General features: G+C 34.0%; 1 protein-coding gene across 2 annotated transcripts in view; it reads right to left on the bottom strand.

Moving 5' to 3' along the window:
- The window catches only part of LOC128994701 (zwei Ig domain protein zig-8-like), a 32,975-nt gene extending 16,954 nt beyond the window's left edge, over window positions 1-16,021 (bottom strand). For both annotated transcript variants that reach the window (XM_054419428.1, XM_054419429.1), the window contains exon 1: window positions 15,925-16,021. The gene's annotated coding sequence lies outside the window, so the exon portion shown is untranslated. The remainder of the gene's footprint in view (window positions 1-15,924) is intronic.
- Window positions 16,022-26,705: the final 10,684 nt, after the last annotated feature.

Genomic DNA, 26,705 nt, shown 5'->3' with positions numbered 1-26,705 from the left:
AACGTGCTTCTGTTTGATGATATCAGTGATTCTAAAATTGCAGTCTGATTGAGAAGACTGACCAGCTCCGCTGGATTTGCAACTACATCACCTGTCACAATCACTTTAACCAATTAATAATTTTGAGTGACTTGTAACATTAGGTGCAAGTGTTTGGCTTCGCAACCTTCTAAAATTCTAAATTAATTTTGCAGGTTAGATGTATTGGTCACGAAACTCGTTCTTGGGGTTATACGTGCGAAAAGACGCCCTAGTGGCGGAATCACTCTTGCAACGTAAAAGGTGCGATTATACGCATAACGATATCATCTGTTTCGGTCTCAGGGCTAGATAGCCCATACCTCATCAGGTGCACACTTTAGTGCACGACAGATTGAATTATAATGTGTTAAGGACGGATTAAATTTTTCATCGTCCAACTGAAATTTTGAATTTTGATGTTTCTAAATTTTGAAAAGATGAAATTGTCAACTTAGAGTTGACCAGGCACACCTGAGTATTTACTCATTGTTCTTAAATTATTGTGGACGGACTCATCAATTTTGATGTTTATTTGTTTTCACGTCCAGTGCCTTTGGATGACTGAAATCTGTCATCGCATGCTGATTGGTTCCTGGAATCTGGAACCCAACTTCAGCTGTCTCTAGTAGACATTTCTGAATTTCGATATGACTAATCAAAGTCATTTTAAACTTAATTGAGGTATAATTAATAATATACATAGTCTCTGTGAAATCTTGAAAAGTAGGGCACTCTTGACATTGTGGATTGCTAAATTCTTCCACTGTCACACAGAGTTTGTAAAAGCGAGTCGAACGCTCGTACTGCCCAGTGAATGCTGGAATCTCGTAATGAACATGTTCCACGCAAATCACATTTACTGTTGTCTGGTAGTGGTCTTCGGACCTATCTACCACTGAAGAGACTAAACAAAGTCGAAACAACAGAGCACACTTCTATCCTTGAAGGCGGATAGTCGTATTTGACTTAGCGCAGGCTCAATCAAATTTTGAATCCTCAAACCACACACTACACATGGATCGGTCACACCCGAGACGGTATGTGTGACGATTCCGATGCTCGGAGAGGTCGGGATTTTGGTATTGAGATTTAAAAGATACATTCTGAGTGAATGTAATTCTTAAATTGGCAAGGGGTTCGTCCCCATTTACCTTCTAAAATGATAACCTGTAATTGAGCGCTAGTCAGAACGGGAACAATATCACGCGTATCCGGGTTGAAAGACGTAGGGCAACGCTGATCTTAATTGCAGCTATCAACCACATAAAGCTTAACGCTGTGGGAACCCTCACGATCGCCGGTCAGGCAGATGCCGCCATACACGAATTGTGTCCACGAGCCTAAACGTGCTTCTGTTTGATGATATCAGTGATTCTAAAATTGCAGTCTGATTGAGAAGACTGACCAGCTCCGCTGGATTTGCAACTACATCACCTGTCACAATCACTTTAACCAATTAATAATTTTGAGTGACTTGTAACATTAGGTGCAAGTGTTTGGCTTCGCAACCTTCTAAAATTCTAAATTAATTTTGCAGGTTAGATGTATTGGTCACGAAACTCGTTCTTGGGGTTATACGTGCGAAAAGACGCCCTAGTGGCGGAATCACTCTTGCAACGTAAAAGGTGCGATTATACGCATAACGATATCATCTGTTTCGGTCTCAGGGCTAGATAGCCCATACCTCATCAGGTGCACACTTTAGTGCACGACAGATTGAATTATAATGTGTTAAGGACGGATTAAATTTTTCATCGTCCAACTGAAATTTTGAATTTTGATGTTTCTAAATTTTGAAAAGATGAAATTGTCAACTTAGAGTTGACCAGGCACACCTGAGTATTTACTCATTGTTCTTAAATTATTGTGGACGGACTCATCAATTTTGATGTTTATTTGTTTTCACGTCCAGTGCCTTTGGATGACTGAAATCTGTCATCGCATGCTGATTGGTTCCTGGAATCTGGAACCCAACTTCAGCTGTCTCTAGTAGACATTTCTGAATTTCGATATGACTAATCAAAGTCATTTTAAACTTAATTGAGGTATAATTAATAATATACATAGTCTCTGTGAAATCTTGAAAAGTAGGGCACTCTTGACATTGTGGATTGCTAAATTCTTCCACTGTCACACAGAGTTTGTAAAAGCGAGTCGAACGCTCGTACTGCCCAGTGAATGCTGGAATCTCGTAATGAACATGTTCCACGCAAATCACATTTACTGTTGTCTGGTAGTGGTCTTCGGACCTATCTACCACTGAAGAGACTAAACAAAGTCGAAACAACAGAGCACACTTCTATCCTTGAAGGCGGATAGTCGTATTTGACTTAGCGCAGGCTCAATCAAATTTTGAATCCTCAAACCACACACTACACATGGATCGGTCACACCCGAGACGGTATGTGTGACGATTCCGATGCTCGGAGAGGTCGGGATTTTGGTATTGAGATTTAAAAGATACATTCTGAGTGAATGTAATTCTTAAATTGGCAAGGGGTTCGTCCCCATTTACCTTCTAAAATGATAACCTGTAATTGAGCGCTAGTCAGAACGGGAACAATATCACGCGTATCCGGGTTGAAAGACGTAGGGCAGAGACCGAAAAGACTGAGACCGAAACAGATGATATCGTTATGCGTATAATCGCACCTTTTACGTTGCAAGAGTGATTCCGCCACTAGGGCGTCTTTTCGCACGTATAACCCCAAGAACGAGTTTCGTGACCAATACATCTAACCTGCAAAATTAATTTAGAATTTTAGAAGGTTGCGAAGCCAAACACTTGCACCTAATGTTACAAGTCACTCAAAATTATTAATTGGTTAAAGTGATTGTGACAGGTGATGTAGTTGCAAATCCAGCGGAGCTGGTCAGTCTTCTCAATCAGACTGCAATTTTAGAATCACTGATATCATCAAACAGAAGCACGTTTAGGCTCGTGGACACAATTCGTGTATGGCGGCATCTGCCTGACCGGCGATCGTGAGGGTTCCCACAGCGTTAAGCTTTATGTGGTTGATAGCTGCAATTAAGATCAGCGTTGCCCTACGTCTTTCAACCCGGATACGCGTGATATTGTTCCCGTTCTGACTAGCGCTCAATTACAGGTTATCATTTTAGAAGGTAAATGGGGACGAACCCCTTGCCAATTTAAGAATTACATTCACTCAGAATGTATCTTTTAAATCTCAATACCAAAATCCCGACCTCTCCGAGCATCGGAATCGTCACACATACCGTCTCGGGTGTGACCGATCCATGTGTAGTGTGTGGTTTGAGGATTCAAAATTTGATTGAGCCTGCGCTAAGTCAAATACGACTATCCGCCTTCAAGGATAGAAGTGTGCTCTGTTGTTTCGACTTTGTTTAGTCTCTTCAGTGGTAGATAGGTCCGAAGACCACTACCAGACAACAGTAAATGTGATTTGCGTGGAACATGTTCATTACGAGATTCCAGCATTCACTGGGCAGTACGAGCGTTCGACTCGCTTTTACAAACTCTGTGTGACAGTGGAAGAATTTAGCAATCCACAATGTCAAGAGTGCCCTACTTTTCAAGATTTCACAGAGACTATGTATATTATTAATTATACCTCAATTAAGTTTAAAATGACTTTGATTAGTCATATCGAAATTCAGAAATGTCTACTAGAGACAGCTGAAGTTGGGTTCCAGATTCCAGGAACCAATCAGCATGCGATGACAGATTTCAGTCATCCAAAGGCACTGGACGTGAAAACAAATAAACATCAAAATTGATGAGTCCGTCCACAATAATTTAAGAACAATGAGTAAATACTCAGGTGTGCCTGGTCAACTCTAAGTTGACAATTTCATCTTTTCAAAATTTAGAAACATCAAAATTCAAAATTTCAGTTGGACGATGAAAAATTTAATCCGTCCTTAACACATTATAATTCAATCTGTCGTGCACTAAAGTGTGCACCTGATGAGGTATGGGCTATCTAGCCCTGAGACCGAAACAGATGATATCGTTATGCGTATAATCGCACCTTTTACGTTGCAAGAGTGATTCCGCCACTAGGGCGTCTTTTCGCACGTATAACCCCAAGAACGAGTTTCGTGACCAATACATCTAACCTGCAAAATTAATTTAGAATTTTAGAAGGTTGCGAAGCCAAACACTTGCACCTAATGTTACAAGTCACTCAAAATTATTAATTGGTTAAAGTGATTGTGACAGGTGATGTAGTTGCAAATCCAGCGGAGCTGGTCAGTCTTCTCAATCAGACTGCAATTTTAGAATCACTGATATCATCAAACAGAAGCACGTTTAGGCTCGTGGACACAATTCGTGTATGGCGGCATCTGCCTGACCGGCGATCGTGAGGGTTCCCACAGCGTTAAGCTTTATGTGGTTGATAGCTGCAATTAAGATCAGCGTTGCCCTACGTCTTTCAACCCGGATACGCGTGATATTGTTCCCGTTCTGACTAGCGCTCAATTACAGGTTATCATTTTAGAAGGTAAATGGGGACGAACCCCTTGCCAATTTAAGAATTACATTCACTCAGAATGTATCTTTTAAATCTCAATACCAAAATCCCGACCTCTCCGAGCATCGGAATCGTCACACATACCGTCTCGGGTGTGACCGATCCATGTGTAGTGTGTGGTTTGAGGATTCAAAATTTGATTGAGCCTGCGCTAAGTCAAATACGACTATCCGCCTTCAAGGATAGAAGTGTGCTCTGTTGTTTCGACTTTGTTTAGTCTCTTCAGTGGTAGATAGGTCCGAAGACCACTACCAGACAACAGTAAATGTGATTTGCGTGGAACATGTTCATTACGAGATTCCAGCATTCACTGGGCAGTACGAGCGTTCGACTCGCTTTTACAAACTCTGTGTGACAGTGGAAGAATTTAGCAATCCACAATGTCAAGAGTGCCCTACTTTTCAAGATTTCACAGAGACTATGTATATTATTAATTATACCTCAATTAAGTTTAAAATGACTTTGATTAGTCATATCGAAATTCAGAAATGTCTACTAGAGACAGCTGAAGTTGGGTTCCAGATTCCAGGAACCAATCAGCATGCGATGACAGATTTCAGTCATCCAAAGGCACTGGACGTGAAAACAAATAAACATCAAAATTGATGAGTCCGTCCACAATAATTTAAGAACAATGAGTAAATACTCAGGTGTGCCTGGTCAACTCTAAGTTGACAATTTCATCTTTTCAAAATTTAGAAACATCAAAATTCAAAATTTCAGTTGGACGATGAAAAATTTAATCCGTCCTTAACACATTATAATTCAATCTGTCGTGCACTAAAGTGTGCACCTGATGAGGTATGGGCTATCTAGCCCTGAGACCGAAACAGATGATATCGTTATGCGTATAATCGCACCTTTTACGTTGCAAGAGTGATTCCGCCACTAGGGCGTCTTTTCGCACGTATAACCCCAAGAACGAGTTTCGTGACCAATACATCTAACCTGCAAAATTAATTTAGAATTTTAGAAGGTTGCGAAGCCAAACACTTGCACCTAATGTTACAAGTCACTCAAAATTATTAATTGGTTAAAGTGATTGTGACAGGTGATGTAGTTGCAAATCCAGCGGAGCTGGTCAGTCTTCTCAATCAGACTGCAATTTTAGAATCACTGATATCATCAAACAGAAGCACGTTTAGGCTCGTGGACACAATTCGTGTATGGCGGCATCTGCCTGACCGGCGATCGTGAGGGTTCCCACAGCGTTAAGCTTTATGTGGTTGATAGCTGCAATTAAGATCAGCGTTGCCCTACGTCTTTCAACCCGGATACGCGTGATATTGTTCCCGTTCTGACTAGCGCTCAATTACAGGTTATCATTTTAGAAGGTAAATGGGGACGAACCCCTTGCCAATTTAAGAATTACATTCACTCAGAATGTATCTTTTAAATCTCAATACCAAAATCCCGACCTCTCCGAGCATCGGAATCGTCACACATACCGTCTCGGGTGTGACCGATCCATGTGTAGTGTGTGGTTTGAGGATTCAAAATTTGATTGAGCCTGCGCTAAGTCAAATACGACTATCCGCCTTCAAGGATAGAAGTGTGCTCTGTTGTTTCGACTTTGTTTAGTCTCTTCAGTGGTAGATAGGTCCGAGGACCACTACCAGACAACAGTAAATGTGATTTGCGTGGAACATGTTCATTACGAGATTCCAGCATTCACTGGGCAGTACGAGCGTTCGACTCGCTTTTACAAACTCTGTGTGACAGTGGAAGAATTTAGCAATCCACAATGTCAAGAGTGCCCTACTTTTCAAGATTTCACAGAGACTATGTATATTATTAATTATACCTCAATTAAGTTTAAAATGACTTTGATTAGTCATATCGAAATTCAGAAATGTCTACTAGAGACAGCTGAAGTTGGGTTCCAGATTCCAGGAACCAATCAGCATGCGATGACAGATTTCAGTCATCCAAAGGCACTGGACGTGAAAACAAATAAACATCAAAATTGATGAGTCCGTCCACAATAATTTAAGAACAATGAGTTGAGAGTATTATCTTTTAATGAATTATATTTAAAGTAGTATTATGTGTTTGTAAGTTCAATAAAGTATTTTAAACCCCAGTGAATATTTAATGGACACCCGGTATTTTCTTTCGGAAAATATATTTTAAACATGTAATAATAGTTATGTAGATAAAGCACTTTTTATGTGTGTTATTGTTTAACAAAAACACAATTTTCTAAGGATTTATAAGTAATAATTCCTGTAATTAAAAAAAATACTGTTTTTATATTTTAATAAAGACATTCAATTGTTAAAGTTAAGGCAAGTGTATCTCATTCGGAGCTTAGAGGTGAGCCAGGGCAATAAAATGTCGAGTGGTTACGCTCAAAATGATTCTCAACTACCGTGCACTACCCACTCTACTTAAAATAACATTTTATTGAACTGTTTTATGTTATATTAAGGATAAGGTTTTCCAGAGTAAACACTTTATTTGATGAAATATAATTTCTATTAGTTTCTATGCAACCTATTAGGTATGTTTCTTTTAATTTTTAAGTGCTAATTGTAAAGGATAAAGTTTGCTAATGTGTTGACTTTCACAAACTAAATTAGTTTTTAAGATACTATAGCTATTTAAAGTATCAATCATTTTAGTCTCTGGATTGCTTGTATGTTAATTTATATTATAAGGCCTTACCATAGTAATTTTGGTTCAATAAAATAGGACCAGCCTTTTAATATCAATTATTTAAATACTTTTATTTGCTCATAAATTGCAGATTTTTTAAAATAATATAAATGTTTTTAGTACTTTTTGATTCATGACTTGATAAAAACTAAATTGCAGTAGCAAAATATGACTTTACTTGCATTACTTTAGTCTCACGTAAAGTGAACCAATATCTAACATTTTTATTATGAGAGGGACAGTTAACTTCATTTGGGGCACTCCCCTTTATTTTAAGAAATTTTGTTTGGTATGGTTCCTATTTTTTGTAGAAATGGCTGACAATTTAAATACTTATTTTTGGACATCGTACATTTTATTATTGGTTTAAAAATGTAAATGCAGTTTTAAAACGATTTATACTTCAAATTATTTTCCAAAGCTACTTGTTGAGGAGTTAAAGCACGTTACACAAGATAATTTGCCTTTTAGTTTACATTATGCATCTTCGTCTCTAAAATGAGTAAGGTTAGAGAGAAAATGCGAGGATTAAATAAGTAATAAAACTCCATTTACGTTCTAAAAAGACATAAAAAAATTCAAGTTATCTGTCATTTCGTAAAATGGTGTTAAATGTTTCTTAAATTCTAAATATTCCAAAAAAAGATATCTAAAAATAAAGGTCAGATCCTTATAATGAGCGAACTGCCCTTCTTATAGTAAAAAAGTTAGTTTTTGGTTCACATAAGGTAAAACACCCAGTATAGTTGACAATTTTTATTATAGTACAAGTCATGGAAATCTTGCGTGAAATAGCCTTGAAAATAAATTTGAGTAACGAGTGCACTCCATTACCTCGATGAAGCAAGGGATACAAAAGATAAACTGTGAATAAATGTATTCTACAATACTAGTATTTCTGAAGTTTAACCCAACGTATTTAGATCAGGCCCATAATTATAAAATCCCTCTCTATAACGTGCAAGAAGCATTTCATGTAACAATTGGGGAAACAACGTTTTTAGGGTATTTCGACCCTGCTGAGCACGAATCTGCCTGTTGCCAACGCGAAATTTGAACCGGAAGTGCGGTATCCAAGATGGCGGCCAAAACTCTTTTTGCCCCATATCTCCCCTGTTAGTTGGCCTAAAATGATGGTTTAAACGTGTATATAGGGGGTTTTCAGATGCCAAACACATTACAACACTCAAAATCGACTTAAATTAAGTTTTGAGGGCATATCTTCCAAAATGGCGCCCAAGATGGCCACCAAAAACTCTAATTTCCGCATATCTCCCTTGTTTTTTGGCTGAAAATAATTATTTAGACGTCTGCATAGGGGTTTTCTCGGATGCCAAACACATTGCAACACCCAAAATTTACTTACATTAAGTTTTAGGGGCATATATTCCAAGATGGCACCCAAAATGGCGCCAAAAACGCTTTTTTCCGTATATATATATATATCCCTTGTTTGTTTGTTTAAATTAATTATTTAAACGTCTAAAAAGGTATTTTCTCGGATGTTAATCACATTGCAACACTCACTTCCTTTGAGTTTAGATGACATATGTTTCTAAGGTGGCAATAAAAACTTCATTGTGCTTACGTGAGCTCCGTGCGTATTATTGTATTTAGTGTTTAAAACCAGTCAGATATCTATTAGTATGGCTGAATATGTGCTACTTTTTTTGAAATACCAATTGAAATTTAGCAATCTTAAAGTAGAAGGCAAATTGTTTAATGTAGGCTACTCTGGTGGCACCGTAGATAACGCTAGTACAACAGAACCTGTAATTAAGGATTTTTTAGAATTAAGTGTGTATGATGTTGACGAATTTATCACTTATTTAAGGCGAGTTATGTAAAGGTCCAGTTATGTAAATAGATATTTATTGTAAAATATGACGATACCATACGTATTTTTTTATGTTTTACATCAATAAATAATTTGATTTGATCTGAACGTGTAGTCCAACAGAACCTGTAAAAATTATGTTTTAGACCATCCCTAAAATCCGAAAGAAGTGGTGCATGTAAATTAAATTAAACAAAGGTACTTAATAACACATTAATAAATAATAATAAACAATTAGGTTATAATATTAACAATGATACTGTACTGTTATATTGCATTGATCTTGTGGTACCACCCATCAATGGAGGTTTGTTTACCACGGGTCTCAATGGATAAAATATATTTTTAAAGGGTTTTTTTATGGCAGCATGTTGGCCAAGCGTATATAAAAGTTAGTTTATGAAGAGTAAGTAAACAATTATATACATGTGTACAAAATAATTGTTAATAAGGTAAAATCTTTTGTTTTCCAACCGTCTATAAAAGTTTGTTTGTGAAGAGAAAGTAAACATTTATATGCATTTCTACGAAATAATTATTTAAGGTAAGTACAAATTCTATGTAATCCTTAATTTATTTGAACTTAGCAATAGAGAGTTTTTGAACAATTCGTTAAATAATCACGGTAAACGCTATTTGTTATGTTTTCTCCTTTGTTAAATGTGAAAATAACGTGTTGCGTCCCTATTGCTAAGTTTGAATAAACTAAAGATTTAATACAAATTGTACTTACCTTAAATAATTATTTCGTAGAAATGCATATAAATGTTTACTTTCTCTTCACAAACAAACTTTTATAGATGGTTGGAAACCAAAAGATTTTACCTTATTAACAATTATTTTGTACACATGTATACAATTGTTTACTTTCTCTTCATAAATTAACTTTTATAGACGCTTGGCCAACATGCTGCCATAAAAAACCCCTTTAAAAATCTATTTTATCCATTGAGACCCGTGGTAAACAAACCTCCATTGATGGGTGGTACCACAAGATCAATGCAATATAAAAGTACAGTATCATTGAATATTATAACCAAATCGTTCATTATTATTTATTAATGTGTTATAAAGTACCTTTGTTTAATTTAATTTACATGCACCACTTATTGCGGATTTTAGGGATGGTCTAAAAAATAATTTTTACAGGTTCTGTTGGACTACACGTTCAGATCAAATCAAATTATTTATTGCTGTAAAACATATAAAAATACGTATGGTATCGTCATATTTTACAATAAATATCTATTTACATAACTGGACACCTTAAATAAGTGATAAATTCGTCAACATCATACACACTTAATTCTAAAAAATCCTTAATTACAGGTTCTGTTGTACTAGCGTTATCTACGGTGCCACCAGAGTAGCCTACATTAAACAATTTGCCTTCTACTTTAAGATTGCTAAATTTCAATTGGTATTTCAAAAATAGTAGCACATATTCAGCCATACTAATAGATATCTGACTGGTTTTAAACACTAAATACAATAATACGGACGGAGCTCACGTAAGCACAATAAAGTTTATATTGCCATCTTAGAAACATATGTCATCTAAACTCAATGGAAGTAAATAATGAGTGTTGCAATGTGATTAAAATCAGAAGAAAATACCTTTGTAGACGTTTAAATAATTAATTTAAGCAAATAAACAAGAGATATATATATACGGAAATAATAGTGTTTGGCGGCCATCTCGGGTGCCATCTTAGAATATATGCCCCCAAAACCTAATGTAAGTAAATTTTGGGTGTTGCACTGTGTTTGGCATCCGAGAAAACCCCTATGCAGACGTCTAAATAATTATTTTCAGCCAAAAAACAAGGGAGATATGCGGAAATTATAGTTTTTGGTGGCCATCTTGGGCGCCATTTTGGAAGATATGCCCTCAAAACTCAATTTAAGTCAATTTTGAGTATTGTAATGTGTTTGGCATCTGAAAAACCCCTATATGCACGTTTAAACCATCATTTTAGGCCAAATAACAAGGGAGATATGGGGCAAAAAGAGTTTTGGCCGCCATCTTGGATACCGCACTTCCGGTTCATATTTCGCGTTGGCAACAGGCAGATTCGTACTCAGCAGGGTCGAAATACCCTAAAAACGTTGTTTCCCCAATTGTTACATGAAATGCTTCTTGCATTGCCTTTTTTTGAAAACGGGCCTAGTCTAATTATCTTGTATGATTAAATCATTTCTAAAAACAACTTAAAAACTGTTATGTATTTTATTCAACTAATTGCAAATATTTGTGAGAGAAAATCACTTATTTCTGTTTTTTGTTGTTGTACGGTATGCAAAAATAGTGTTATTAATTTTTAATTAACAGGAATATTGATGGCGAACATCCATTTTTATTGCATAAAACGATCCAGTATAACAATCATGGTAACTTCACATAAGCCAGAAAGTTTGCAGAGGATAACTTTTGTAACAACACAATGAACATACACAGGGAAAGATAAACTTCAGTCTATACCAATAAAGCACACTCGTAAAACAGATATTGTAAACTTGCATAACTTTTTGCTATAATCATTAAAACTCCAAAGTATTAACATAGGCTCGATAAGGTAAAGGTTAAGGTAAGATGGTAGCTAATATATTCACTTTTCGTATGCCAAAACTTGGGAATGTAATGTAATGTTCCAACTTTAAAGTCTACCTTTTAAGTCATTTATAATAATGTGCAGATTATAACACTGTAACACAAATAAATTCCTTGAAAATCGCAGGTAGCAGATGAACATTCATAGTAGACTGCATTTTGACCGGGAGTTTCCAATACCCTGTCAATTATTCGTTTTTGATCAAGAGGACCAGTTTGATTAGATTTTCGGAAATTTTTCACCAAAGAGCTATTTATTATTACCCTTACAATATAACTTTAAAATGAGCTCACATATGGAGTAGATGGAAAAATATTTTTACTGTATTTCTATGGACCTTGTAAATAATTATGAACCTAGATGACAATAATTAAAAATGTTTAAAACTGAACGTTAGGCGTTATTATTGACAAGGGTTAAGAGCTAAACAAGAGACGCTAGGAAATAATCGATGTAATTAATTAGAAGCGTGACGTTTATTTGCACTGAGTATTTGAGCAACATGTTCATTGTTCTTTAGCACCTGTGAAAACCAGATAAATTCTGTATAAAATATCATCTGAGTTAATGCTGTTTCCTTGTTACAGTCATTACTAACTAATGCGCGAATAAAATGTCATGTAACGTAATTGACACGATTTGTATGTATTGCTACACGAAAGGATCAAGAAGCATGATCCACAAAGCATATGAAAGTGAACGCTTTTAATGTTATATTGTGATCGGTTTTAGCAAATCTACATTTTAATAAAATACTCACTCAATTCTTAATGATAATTTTTACTTAGTAGTTGTGTAAAATAAAAGGATTCAACACAATAAATCATTCAATTAAATGGTTAAGAGGAAACCGTATATAGTTCAACTTTGCAAAACACTATAAGCTAAAAGAGTGCCTCAAATGTATGCATTATGTTTGGGTGTATGCATAATAACTGCATAGTGCATAGCCAATAGTCCGTTGGTATGACGGTTAAGCCTGCACTAACTTTATGCCATAGTTGCCCTTGTTGTGGTTTTAAACACAGTTTTTATAGTCTCTGATAGCTAGTAAGTAGCATTAAAAATGATAATTACATGTTTCTATCCTTTATGATAAATTGATCTTGTTGTTATTTAAATTTTAAACTATAATGCTATTAACTGTGTGTATGTTTTTAATTTGGAAGATCAATTGATAATATAAAGAAAAGAACTTAGAAAGACTTGAAAAATACAACGTTACTACAAGGCTTAGTAAATGCAAATACAACTACACTATAGTAACTATACGATAGTAATTACTTTGAATAAATATTGCATCAAATTGAAATACCTTCAATGTATGATATATACGGGGTGTTTTTTTTTTAAAGTTAGTTCTTTATTTATGTAAAAACCGCAATATATAGAAATATGGAGTTTGCGGGAATCGTCTATTGACGTAAGGGCCATTGTTGTGAATTTAATGTGAAGTTTCCATTCACCCCCTTTCTCCCCCTACCTTTAACTTACAATTTAAAAATTACAAGGTACCCCTAGTCAATTACAAGCATGCCAGCTAGTCACACCTTTAAAAATGGGTGTTCAATAAAAAAACGGTAAAAACCCCGAGAAATTTTACAAATTTTAGAAGTAGGGCGATTTTGAAGGTGAGGGGAGGGGTGAGGGGGTACGATTTCCGGAAAACACTTACGAGTATTTTGTGGAACATTTAATTCCCTCACCATGAAAATTGCATCTTTCTATCTATTGCAGTTTTTAAATAAATAAAGAAGCAAGAAAAAAAAACTGTATGAGTTCTAGCTGTATGGCCATTCATGCACTGAAATGCATTATATGAAAACAAATTGTAGTATTTTTTTAAGTGTATTTTGAACAACTATTTAAATGTTAATAAATATCATATTAGCAACTAGAAAATACCAAGAGTTACTTTTAAAACACAACAAATTCAATTTCAATCTTTAAAATGGAGTTTTGTTTAGTTAAGCGCGGACTTTTGTTGTCTTAAAAGATAATTGAAAGCCTCAGGGGGTGCTTTTACCATTCAAACGAATTCCAAAAAGCTTTTTGTTTATTCTTCTCAACATCCTGTTTTTTCTTCTTTTAGGATTGGAAATGGTATTACCCTAAGTGTATTGATTAATGGCGATTCCTTTTTTGCTCGTCTCACTAAAGCTATATGTGTTTAATTTATTTTCAGTTAGTTATGAAAAGTACAAACATGTCTGAAAATCTGTTTGTTACCAACATGTGTGAAAAAGTATAATTCGTATTAGTTATACCTCAGATGAATCTAGTAAGTGATTTCCGATGGTAGGGACATGGTAATGGTCCAGTGGCTTGAACTCATATTTTAGAACATAACCAGGTTCAATGGCTTACTATGCATCGATTCATAACCACCCAAAAGGTGACGCACCAACATTAGATAGCGAAATATCTCTTTGTGGGAGAACAACCAACAAGAAGAACAATTGAACAATAAGGACAACCTTTTTAAGTACCACAATTGTTTATTTTTTTTTTTTTACTAAATTGTAAATAGGATAAGTAAATAGTTTTGCCCTCTACTGTAAAAACTGGTCAACCAAAAATTAATTAAATTTTTTAACTTAAAACCTAACCCTTGCCTTCCTTAGTGTTTCGTCTTCGTAATTAATACAAGATAAAGAAATCTTACTTCATTCTACACTGATCTTGCATGCGTGTTGAAATTAAATACCCTACATTTTTCTAATGGTAAAAAGTCCTTTCCCTTCAGAGAAAGAAGTGACTAAGTAAAGGCCACCTAAGGCGGTTTTTTCAACCCAAGGAAACTAGGGTTTATGTCTACAGGGGATTTCGACTCTTGGGACAAAACAAAACTCTATAAGCATTTAGTGATAATAAGAGAAATATTGAATATAAAACCTCAAGTGGGGATCAAAATCATAATGGATGACTTGAGGATGGTTCCTTAAACCCTAACAGGAGACTGACTGATGACTCCAATTATTCCTTAGGTTATCTTCTGGTACGTTCTACATTAGGTGAGATGTTTCCCGTATGTTCTTAGTACAATACAAGGAATATCATTAAATAATGTTATCCTACAAATCGTCACAATACAAAGCTTGATTTTATTTATAACTATCAATGAAAACATTCAGGCCGGTTCTTTAAGTTAAATTTTTAATGTAATATTGGTTACGTTCAAGTATTTGATACCTACGTATTTCATTTCATTTCATTTATTTCAACGGTAAACACCATTTATACAATAATAATAACGAAACCACATGACGTAACGTGGTTGGTAACGTTATTATGCAGACCACACCGATAAATCGACTTCAAAATAGGATTTTAATTAGCCAGATGGATCATTAAAAAGACACAATAAATTGTGGAGTTAAATGAACTAGTACGCGGTCCTCCCACCTCCTACCTACTATGACAGATGTGCTCCTATTGTGTAATCGTTAATACATGATTGATCGATTGTTTAAGATGATTGAATGATGTGTTTTCCGTCAACAAAGATGGTACAGGAAATTCTTGGCAATCAATAAAAAAGCATCTCATCAGAAAATTACAAATCGCAACTCCGTATGCGGTGTTTATACTGGTGGCTGTTTTATGTTGTACGGGAACGGTCTACACCCTGGTCCTGTAACTATATAACGTTTAAACTTAATAAAATATCGTAATGTATTTATAGTCCATACGACAAATAAATCAACTCTAAGATTTAACCCTCGGATTCGAGGGTGAGTAAAATTACCTCTTGAATACACTGGGAAACATCTTAATAAACAATTTTTTTAGGATAACACATAATATTACAAGCGTCGAAATATTTGGAAACATAAGAAACGGTAATTGATTATTTTTTATCTGAGACGATATATAGGCCTACGTTATTATCACGATTTTGGAATAACAGATTAGCCTTAGACAAGCGACATGTATGCATTTATAAGAACCGTATATAATACATCAATACTTTTAATATAGGCACTCTTAATTGTATAACATTAATTTACTTATAAATGTATAACTAAACACCAAGAAATAGGTGAAAATATATAAACAAACACCTTTTAAGTACCATCAACATATTAAATGTTTCTCCAAAAGTTTTAGCATCATGTTTAATGAACTCCTCATATAATATTTATGAATGTATAAAAAAAAGAATATCTATTACATAATTTTAAACCATCCTAAATTTTCAGTTTTTAAACATTTTAAATAATAAAAACTACCATTAAAATTACATAAACACATCTTAACAGAAAAAAATACTTACCCCTATAAATATATTTACGTTATCCAATTTGTAACCACCACTGACCACTATAACCACTTACGCTTCGTGTGAACGCTACCAGCGAACTGAGTGAGAGAGGCCCCCACCATTCCATCTTCGCGCGGAATGTGGGAGGAGTGGGGTGGCCGGGAGATTTACCAATACCAACTGAAGGGAAACCAGTGCTACCAACTGTGCAATAATTCTAAAATAACTCTATATTGTTATATGCATATTGATAATAAGCATGTTTCTACAAAATACTTAACACTTTCACGGTTGTGCAAATGCAAAAATAGTTTTATCGGTTTGTATACATTAAACACGAATAAGTTTTTCTAGAAGAAACATAGTAAGGGATAACTTCTCAGAGGATCGGATTCGATTAGAGCCAATCAGCCTTGATTAACGAACTACGCCACGTGTAGCAGAAACTCGCCAATTAGTAAGCTCAGTGGGTTAAATGACTCATTTGTGCATATGGAGATTATTCTGGTTGATATGGCTTTGAGACAAGCCTCTTTAGTGCTTTAATTAGTGTAGGCCTTAACGAAGAACATATATATATTTATGGTTACATATTTGTATAGCATAAAGTTACAGTATATACAGTTCAAGACTAGTTTATAATCTTTAACTTAAAGAAATTATACCACACCACACTATTTTGACCAACTTCCTACAAAAGATTTAGTCTAGAAAACAGCTGTTTACCACCAGGTCAATCAAATGGGGTTTCATTACGTACTATTGTAATGACACCAACCAGCTGATTATACTGTATTTGGCGATGAGTAGCTATAAACAAAAACATAACCTCTCTTAGAGGTTATTATATGGTTAGTGATTGTTAGTCCTTTAGTTGGTGGTAATATACAGGGTGTTTTTTTAAAAACTTGCATCTTTATTTATGTAAAAACCGCAATAGATAGAAATATGCAGTTTGCGGGAATCATCTATTATGAGTATTTTTACCTTTTTTGGTAGCCTAAGGTGTCCAAAATCCTTATCTCCTGCGAGACGCGTTTCGCATTAATTACAATGCATCTTCAGTCGCTGTCATTGTCAGGTTTCAACATTGCCCACAGAAGTGGTTGTCACGATTTACAAAACATATAACACAGTTCACGAAACACATATTTATATACAGTTTTACAACCATGGTCACACACGTACTGTACATCAAGCGAGCGGGAGACGACACGCGATACCGCACAAGGTTGTAGGCCTACTGTAGGCCTAGGCGTCTCGCAGGAGATAAGGATTTTGGACACCTTAGGCTACCAAAAAAGGTAAAAATACTCATAATAAATAGGTGTCTAGGCTAATATCTACAAATCATCTATTGACGTAGGGGGACCAATTGTTTTGAATTCAACGTTACATTCACATTCCCCCCTTTCCCCCCCTGCCACCAACTTATTTTTTTTAAATAGCAAGGTACCCCTTGTGACATATCAAATAAAAGAGCATAAAAAAAGAAAATGTTTGATGAAAAAAAATTGAAAATCGGTTCATAAATTTGTGAGATATTCCCCCCCTCACCCCCCCGGAACTTAATTTTTTTTTTAACAGCAAAGTACCCCTTGTGACATATCAAATGAAAGAGCATGAAAAAAGAAAATTTTTGGTGAAAAAAAAATCGGCTCATGAATTTGTGAGATAATCACCCCCCTTTTCCCCTACCCATAACTTGTTTTTTAATAGCAAGGTACCCGCCCTTGTGCCATATCAAATGAAAAATAAATTTCGCCAAAATTTTTCTTTTTTCATGCTCTTTCATTTGATATGTCACAAGGGGTACTTTGCTATTAAAAAAATTAAGTTCCGGGGGGGTGAGGGGGGGAATATCTCACAAATTTATGAAACGATTTTCAATTTTTTTCATCAAAAATTTTCTTTTTTCATGCTCTTTTATTTGATATGTCACAAGGGGTACCTTGCTATTTAAAAAAAATAAGTTGGGGGCAGGGGGGGGAAAGGGGGGGAATGTGAATGTAACGTTGAATTCAAAACAGTTGGTCCCCCTACGTCAATAGATGATTCCCGCAAACTGCATATTTCTATCTATTGCGGTTTTTACATAAATAAAGATGCAAGTTTTTAAAAAAACACCCTGTATAAGGATTTGTACAGATTTAGTGGTATAGCGTAATAAACTATCGTACGTCGCTCGTCCAAAATGTGTTTACCGGACTCGTATGGTAATCCCGTAAACACATTTTCATGACTATTAACGTAGTTACCGTACCTATTATCTGACGCACTCATATTTAACATTTACGTAAAAATCTTCTCATAATTAAAGTTGAACATTTGATTAAGTGTAGATGCAGGCATATTTTTTTATCCATCCCAGATTCAAGAAAATTTTATTAGGATGTTGTTACTTTAAAAAAATATTTGGTTTTACAATACCTTTATCAGTTCCAAATGTAACCTTCGTCAACGTGTTTGACAAGCCAAAACATGTAACACGTTGACGAAGGTTACATTTGGAACTGATAAAGGTATTGTAAAACCAAATATTTTATATATAACAGTTCCGGGGCTACAACAATGAATTTTTGTTATTACTTTAGCTTTGCCTCTGTTCTTGGGTCACAGCTAAATATCACCCTACGTACACTTTGCCAGCTTGTTTTACATCCTCAGGGAATGTTAACATATGGACATAGGTCCGGTGCAATTTTTAAGAGATCAACCTGAAATCTTTCTAACCCTACCATTCATAATTGATAATTTATCATTTATTTTAGCCTAAAAGTTCAGGTTCAGTTCATAGCAAGAGATGAATATCACCAGTTGGACATTACCTTTCCTGCATTTTCATATGGAAAACTTTATACGACTGTTAGTCAGGAAAATTACTTTGGAGGGATTTAACTATTTTTGTAAAACACCAATGAACAAAATCAGCTCCTGGTAAGCTACAACAAATATACAATAGCCTACATATAGTCTATAAAAAAGAGCTGTGGATCTTTTATTAACAGAGTAAGTACTTATAGAAGATACGCAATTAATAAGTTGAGTCTAATAACAAAGTCTTCAATTGCGAGTTATATTTATATTAAATTCACTCAATTTTAAAAGTCCCGCAATACTTATCAATTGCTCGATTTTGAGCAATAGTTGCAATTCGTCAAATAAATCTAAAAACATTTTAATAAAATGTGAGGATAACGGAATAACGTCACAAAAACTTAGTGATCACAGTTAATTTTAAATGAAACAATTTCACAAGAGTGAGAGAAAGAGAGAGAGGAATGTTCAGCAACTTGTCTTTAATACTGTCGTCATTTACAACAAACTCTGCAGTTGAAGAACACGCAGATAGTAGGGTGTATGTCTTTGTATTATACCTTATTATTTATACTCTTCATTCAAAAGAATAGGATATATTCTTTCTTGTGAATGGTTAGCTATGAGATGTAAGAATAGTAAGCTTAAATTGTATTAGATTAATTTATAATCACTGATTATATTTTCAACCTTAGAATGTTCGTAGATAACAATATAAAAACATACCTTAAATTTTTTATTTATAAGTAATATATATTTATATGTCTTGTAAATTTTAAAATAGAGATCTATCGATGTTTTGAATTTATTATGTACAACGGACACCATGTTATGCAAACTTATGTTATGCAACAAATTGTGTGGCTTAGTATCTATCTATGGGGAATACGTGGTTAGTCTTCTCTTGGTTGGTATCTGATATTACACTCAATAATCCTAGCCACCGTTCCCAAATACATGATTATTGGTCATATTTGACATTTAACATAAATTGGGGTTGGTTGTATTTCAAAGCATGTATTTTGCTAAGCTATTGTTATTTATAGAATTTTTATGAATGTGTACTTTCATTCCTAGCCCAGCGACTGCGTAGATTTTCTGCTACAAGGATCACAAACAGTTTTATAATACTACAATTAAAAATTATGTTCAAACCAAATTCAATTTCAATATAAAAAGCTTATTCTTTGAAGTTATTTACCAGCCACAACTATAACATGGCAAATGGATCACATCAAACCTATTCTATACTACATATAAAACAAAGGTAAAGTACTTTTTATTTAATTTGAACCCTGGTAAAATAAACCAAAAACATGAATTTATTTACACATAAGCATGGTTATTCAACATGTGTACACTTTTTAGAATTTCCATTTTATGTGAATCAAACAATGTCCGTAACCTTACCAGTTTGAAGCTGACACAGTATGCAAGCTAAGGTTTGCTGATCCAATTAACCTCCACATCAATACGAATACCTGACTTGGCTTCTTCGAAAACGAGGTAAGATTTTATGAAAAACAAGATTTGTCTTTTGACAAACAAGAACATGTTAGTTGATATTATAATAATTATCATCTCAGATGATACAGAATTATCTTTGCGATGATAAAATTCACTTTCTTCTTACACCAATAGTCAAAATAAGAAAGATCCTCGATAGAGTTATCATAATTTGTACCTTATCAATCATCTTAACATCGCATTAACAGTTTACAACTATGTCACCTTCTAAAAAAGCAAAATCTTTAGTATCAAGATTTCGTATCCTTTTAAAATTTGTTAAAACATTAAGCAATTGGTTTAAATTCGTTTTGTTGTAGAACAATTTTAAATTATTGGCCCTCTTCCTTTTTGCCAGACTTGTTTGTATGTACCTCACGTTAGGAAGAATATTTATTGAGTTGTTTTTATCAAACAAAAAAGGGACTTTTAAGGAAAATATGATTTATGTAGGGTTATTTAACAAGAGCTGTGAAATGTCAAGTTCTATATTGCACTATTTTATATTGCACCATATAAAATAGTGTATAGTGAATACTTTTGAATTACACAAGCGCTGGATTTGTACTAGCGAACCTCTAGTTTGGGTATATCCTGTATTCAGAAATATTTTTTATGAATTATTCATTGAGTTTGGTTTAGTTTTATTCAACCAATGTTGGATCAAAGGTTTTTTTTTTAATAAATAGTTGAGGCTTTACCGAGATTTGCCCATGGTGTTTCATTTTCACGTAATCCTTATGTTTGTTTATTTTATATCATGAATACTTGATTGTTGTCGACATTTTGGGGTTAGAAGGTCCAATGAATTGTTAGGACCTATTTTTGGACCACGTCATTCTTTGGAATGATGTGTATCAGTTTGCTAGTTACCTTCCATGGTTGTGGTTATACATGTGTCCAAAGCCTTACGTGCAAAATGAATTATATTACCACGGAGATACCATATCATGATAGATCTTAAAATTTTTTCTTCGATTTGTTAATAGTTATTTGTGTAACTAGTGGTGAAAGTGGCACTTTGCTGCACACGAGAGCAATGTTTACGCACAAGCCGCAGGCGAGTGCGGAATGATCTCGAGTGCGGCAAAGGCCTTTTTCACTTGTGTGACACATTATATTTTTCCTACAGTCACTATAAAGCATATAAATAATTAGTCTTTCAAACACTATACAACACGTTTTTTAGGTTCAGCTGGCAACACAAATGGTGCCCTAGTGAAAGTAGTACCCGCGGTCCGTATCACTCCGCTATTTTTCCTCGGCAAGAAATGTGCTCCGCGTTTTGAGAATATAGTTCCGTATGTTTTTGTAATTTAAAGTGGTTTCCGCGCCTAAAAAAAATGCTTTAAAGGCATTTTCTTGTTTATTAAGATCGTAGGAATGTTTTAAAAACGTTTAAAAGAAAAAGTCCAGAATGTTCAGAAATACCGAAACGATAAACACGAAATGACAGGTTAAATTGTAGTTATAATAGTCAATCAGCTGCTCATAGTATTATTATCTTTAAGTGTTGCCAACCTATTTCCAAGCGTACACGGATTACGTGCATAATAGAACCACGCTGTTTTGTGTTGTTTCGTTGGAATCATGATGTACGGCAAAGTATAAACCGTACGACAAAGTATAAACCGTACGGCAAAGTATCAATATGCAGCAATTGGCAGCTTTTTGTACTATAAACAGTACAAGGAAACCAACTTTGTCGGGCGACTGTAGGAAAAAATATTACCATAGCAATAAATATATTAAAGAAGCATTGATAACTTTACAGATGAAATTATTTTTAAAGTAAATAATTTTTGGTACTTAGGTATTATACGGAGGCCACTCTTATACAGCGCACTGCAGCGGTTATGTTAGGTTGAGTTATCATAAATAAAAAGTATGACTCATCTGGTACCGGTCAATTAATAACAAAACGAGGAAAGTCCTACAAACATATTTATGATTACCCAACCTAACATAACCACCTCAACGCACTGTAAAATAAGTGGCCTCCGTATAATACCAAAGTACCTAATTTTTTTTAATTATTATTTTTAAATCGATTTTCTTAATGGTTTGGTAACCATACGTAGGCTTACATCTAAAAACGTACAACCTGCTGCAAAATCACTTAAAACTCTAAATTTTGAAGCGGCTTTTGGCCTTAAAAAAGGACAAAATGATGGCAAATAAAGTCTAAGTTATGAATATTTTTGTACATTTATATTATCACAGACATTTTTTAAAACATATTTAACCAGTCGGTTTTTTATCTGATTATAGTATTAAATCACTTTTAAAATATATAATTCAGGCTACTCTTTATTTTAGAAGGTAGTTTGTAAGGATTGTTTTTAAGGATAGGAAAAAAAGAAAAGACAATACCGTTTGTAAAAAAAGTAGTAAACATAATTCTTGTCATGAGTTTGGAAAGGTAATAGTATTATTTTAACTACAAAAACAACCAAGTGGGACCCAATTAGGCTGACCTAATCACTACCCTTTTTCTCTCTAACGGCCAGTGTTATCCCTTTGCTTCCAGAGTCTCATTTTTACAATTTTTTACTCTATGAATTTTATAAATAACAAAATTATATTATTTATACCCCCTTTAATTTAGAATTTTATAAAGTCCCCTACTTGATTTCCATCTACTCCTAACAGGGACATCTCACCAAATGTTATAGTTTTTTGTGCGATATAGTGAAGATCTGTCTCTCAGTGGTATTTGCCTTTTTTAAGTATGGAAATTAATGTGATACTAAGCACACAAAACAAAAGTAATAGGTTGGCGGGGAATTAAAAATCTAATGTTTTGTAGTAAGAATTCGTATTTAATTTAAAGCTCTCTTTCCGGTGAAAACACAGTTTTGTACTCAGAGAAGTAGCATGTGTGTGCAATGTTTGATGTTTGCTGGTACCGACTCACTGGGAACAAACATATTGTAAACTTTATTTCTGAGCTTCAACTATCTCCAAAACATTCTAGTACAGTTTATTGAAAAAAACATTTAAAGTTATATTTTTTTCTGAGTCAGTTGAGTTTATTTGATGAAACAATGCCAAAAGGAATGTGTTATCAGACACTATGAAACATTTTTTTTAGTGGTTTAGTACCACTAAAATGGTAAAATTATGAATTCACCATTTAATTGTCAATCAAATACATATGTATATTTTCCCAAACTATTGTAGCCACAATTAATCCGTATTATTCTAAATTGTTATAACAATCATCGTAATTTAAAATAAACTTTCCCGTTTAACTAGATTACATAGTTCACTATTACTTTTTAACAAAATATTGACGTTATTCAGCTTATAATTAAATCTTAATGCATATGCAGCTTTAGTTTGTGATATTGTGTGTGCTATACTAACAGTTTTATTGTAACAAACATACAAAATAGACTTTCAAGAATTTATATTAGTTTCAAGTAAGATTGTAAATATATCAGGAATGTGATAAAACGTTTGAAAATGTTAAATCTACGCATATTTAAATAAATATAATATAAAAAATGTTATATTATAAATGCAATAAAAGTTAGTAGAATTTCCCTGAAGCACAATTATATTTTATAAAATTATGATTTTACAGTATTTAATTATAATCTCTCTACTTCATAAAGTACTTTGGGAGAGCGAGGTGGTCTAGTGGTTAGAGCGCGGGACTTCGGTTCCAGAGGTCCCGGGTTCAAATCCTGCCAAGTCACCAATGGATTTTATCAATGAGATAAATTCCCAACCCCTAGGTCTAGCCTGAAGTAATGTTAAAACAATTCCAGGCTCAAGCCTAGCGTCCTAGGACAAAAAACTTCATTAAGTACTTTGTATGTACATGGATAAAACATTATAATATATAAATGTGTAAGAACTAATGGGTTAACTAGCATGTTCTCGCAGTGGTGTAATCCCGTTACTAATGATTTACAGAGCAATGAAGTTGCTTGGAACTGTTCCATAACCACATGTTCACAGCTCCGAGGTGTGATATATGACACGTTATGTCAATAAATACTAATATTGCCACTATCATTACGTTCCATCAATAATGTGGCTGTTGAAAAAACATGTTTAGTACGCGTCATAAACATACCATTGCAAACTTAAACATTTGTTATGAATTTGAATGATAAATGTCGCAGGTTGAAAACAAAAGAAAATAAGGGAACTTTCTTTCATCACGATCACCTAGTATTTCTTTCAATTATATATGTATCAAAATTACGTAAAAAATATAGTAAACTAGGTGCCTATATTTAAGGTATACAATCATGTACTTCATTATTTAAACATAACGCCTTTATTGATAATTAGTTAATAAACGTAAAGCCTATAGAAATATAACTAAACATTATTAAATTTAAAATAAACATTTGACAAATGATTTATTACGGTGTAAATACCGTCCCCATAGGTTACAGGGCCCATAGGAAAGATATTTTGTTGGAAAATAAAATAACTTTCGGATAAAAATTGAATTTTCTGAAGTTAAAACAAGAAATATGGGAGAAGATTCAATAAATAAGAAGCTGTTACCTTTATAAAAAAATAATTTTTTCTCCGTTATTATTGCTATGACCCTATACAAATAGTACGTTTCTATAAAAAAAATTCAACTTTCTTCCTTTTTAAAATTTCGTAACTCTTTTATAAATCCTATGTTTTTTTGGTTATTTAAGTTTGAAAAATTGAAATAACCACCATTTTGAAATTAAACAAAGTATAAACTTGATACTTTGAAAAAGATTAGTCATCATACACGTACCGTGTTTGAATTTGGTACCTCAAGTGGTTCCGAAGTTATAGGAAGTTATGTAAAAAATACATACAAACCGACAGACGGAAAACAAAGCGAGATAGGGCATGTGTTTATATGATATTTTATTTTGTTTAAAGGAACACGTCCACGGAGTTTTGGGAGAAAGTTTCTAAACACCCTGAATAGTATTTTTGTACTGACACCAATTTAAACAATGATTGAACGATGACACTAATAAGAAGCAAAAAAAAAAAAAAAAAACATTTTCAAAGGATGAGGGGGTTATGTTTTACTATTAAATTTAACCATCCAATAGTGAAACCTAAATCTATCTGTTCAAATACTCTGTTAGTACAAAACCTGACCTCAATTTAACTATCTGGATTATTGACCAATACGAACTGTTGGTCTGTGTTGGTATTTCCAAACACGCCTCATGGTTACACAAAGCGTAAAATGCATTTAGAGCATCGTTTGATTGCGTTTAGCCCCTGCTGCTACAAATGCAAAATAGTCAGAGTTCAAAGCTCAAAGCATGTGTTGGAAATTCTCTTTGAATATGAAAAATCGTCTTTACTTTTATATTTGGTAGGGAATATGTCTAAAGCAAATAAAGTTTTAGTGTCGTGTACTGTGTATAATGTTTAGTTATACAGTAAATTTTAGTTGTATAAATTAAGCAGAACATAAGTTTATTGAGTATGGAAAATGGTGTTTCAATATTAATGAACAGATTTATGTTGATGTATTTGAATTAAGTAGTGAGTAGTTTGATCCATTCAGAAATACATATCTATATGCTATTGCGGTACTGTTGCAATTTTATCCATATATAAATCCCAAAGTACCCATGAACTTTTTAGAAAACTAAAAGTCACATCCCAATAAACCATATACAGGGTGGCGCAGATGGATCGGGTGGTTTTAAAATACTTGTCAAACTGTCAATTTGAAAGGTATTGGATTGAAATAAAGTGCAAAACGTGTAGTTACAATGGAAGTTTATTGACAAAAAATTATTGAAGCAAGGGTCTACATGAACAAACCCCGGACCATTCAGGAGTTGAAGGCTGCAATTCACAACGAAATCACATCAATTCCTGGTGATGTGCTTGAGCGAGCAATGCGGAACCTCAAGGACCGACTCCAAGAATGCGTCGCTCGAGAAGGAAGTTATTTGATGGATGTAATTTTTAAAAACTAACTAAACAATTTTTTGTCAATAAACTTCCATTGTAACTACACGCTTTGCACTTTATTTCAATCCAATACCTTTAAAATTGACAGTTTGACAAGTATTTTAAAACCACCTGATCCATCTGCGCCACCCTGTACTTAAAATGTACGTCATGACGAGAAACTTTGCGCAAAACTATCCATTATTTCTTAAATAAATAAAACCTTTGAGGTCTTAATCTGTTTCTAATGGGAACTTTCCATATACCCTACCTAATGTTAAAAATACCTCAGCTTTACTTAATTTTTTTGTTAGTCTTTCAATTTACTAACTTATTAAAATCAGGAGTGATTATTTGTTTGCATTACTGTATTCTGATTTGTTTATTTCAGCTTAACTTAATCAATCAATAGTTTTATTAATACTTATGGAGTCAAACGGGGTGAACCCCATGGGTAACAGATAGTTGATTTAAAATGTGTTGTTGCAGAAAACAAACTATACGTAAATATTCTAACTATCTGTTAATTGTTATTTTGA

Source organism: Macrosteles quadrilineatus, unplaced genomic scaffold, assembly GCF_028750875.1.
Source record: "Macrosteles quadrilineatus isolate MER2022 unplaced genomic scaffold, UCM_ALF_1.0 Scaffold_5__1_contigs__length_97177068, whole genome shotgun sequence".
Taxonomy (NCBI): domain Eukaryota; kingdom Metazoa; phylum Arthropoda; class Insecta; order Hemiptera; family Cicadellidae; genus Macrosteles; species Macrosteles quadrilineatus.
The sequence above is the reverse complement of the archived record's forward strand: the minus strand, read 5'-3'. Positions and strand labels throughout refer to the sequence as shown.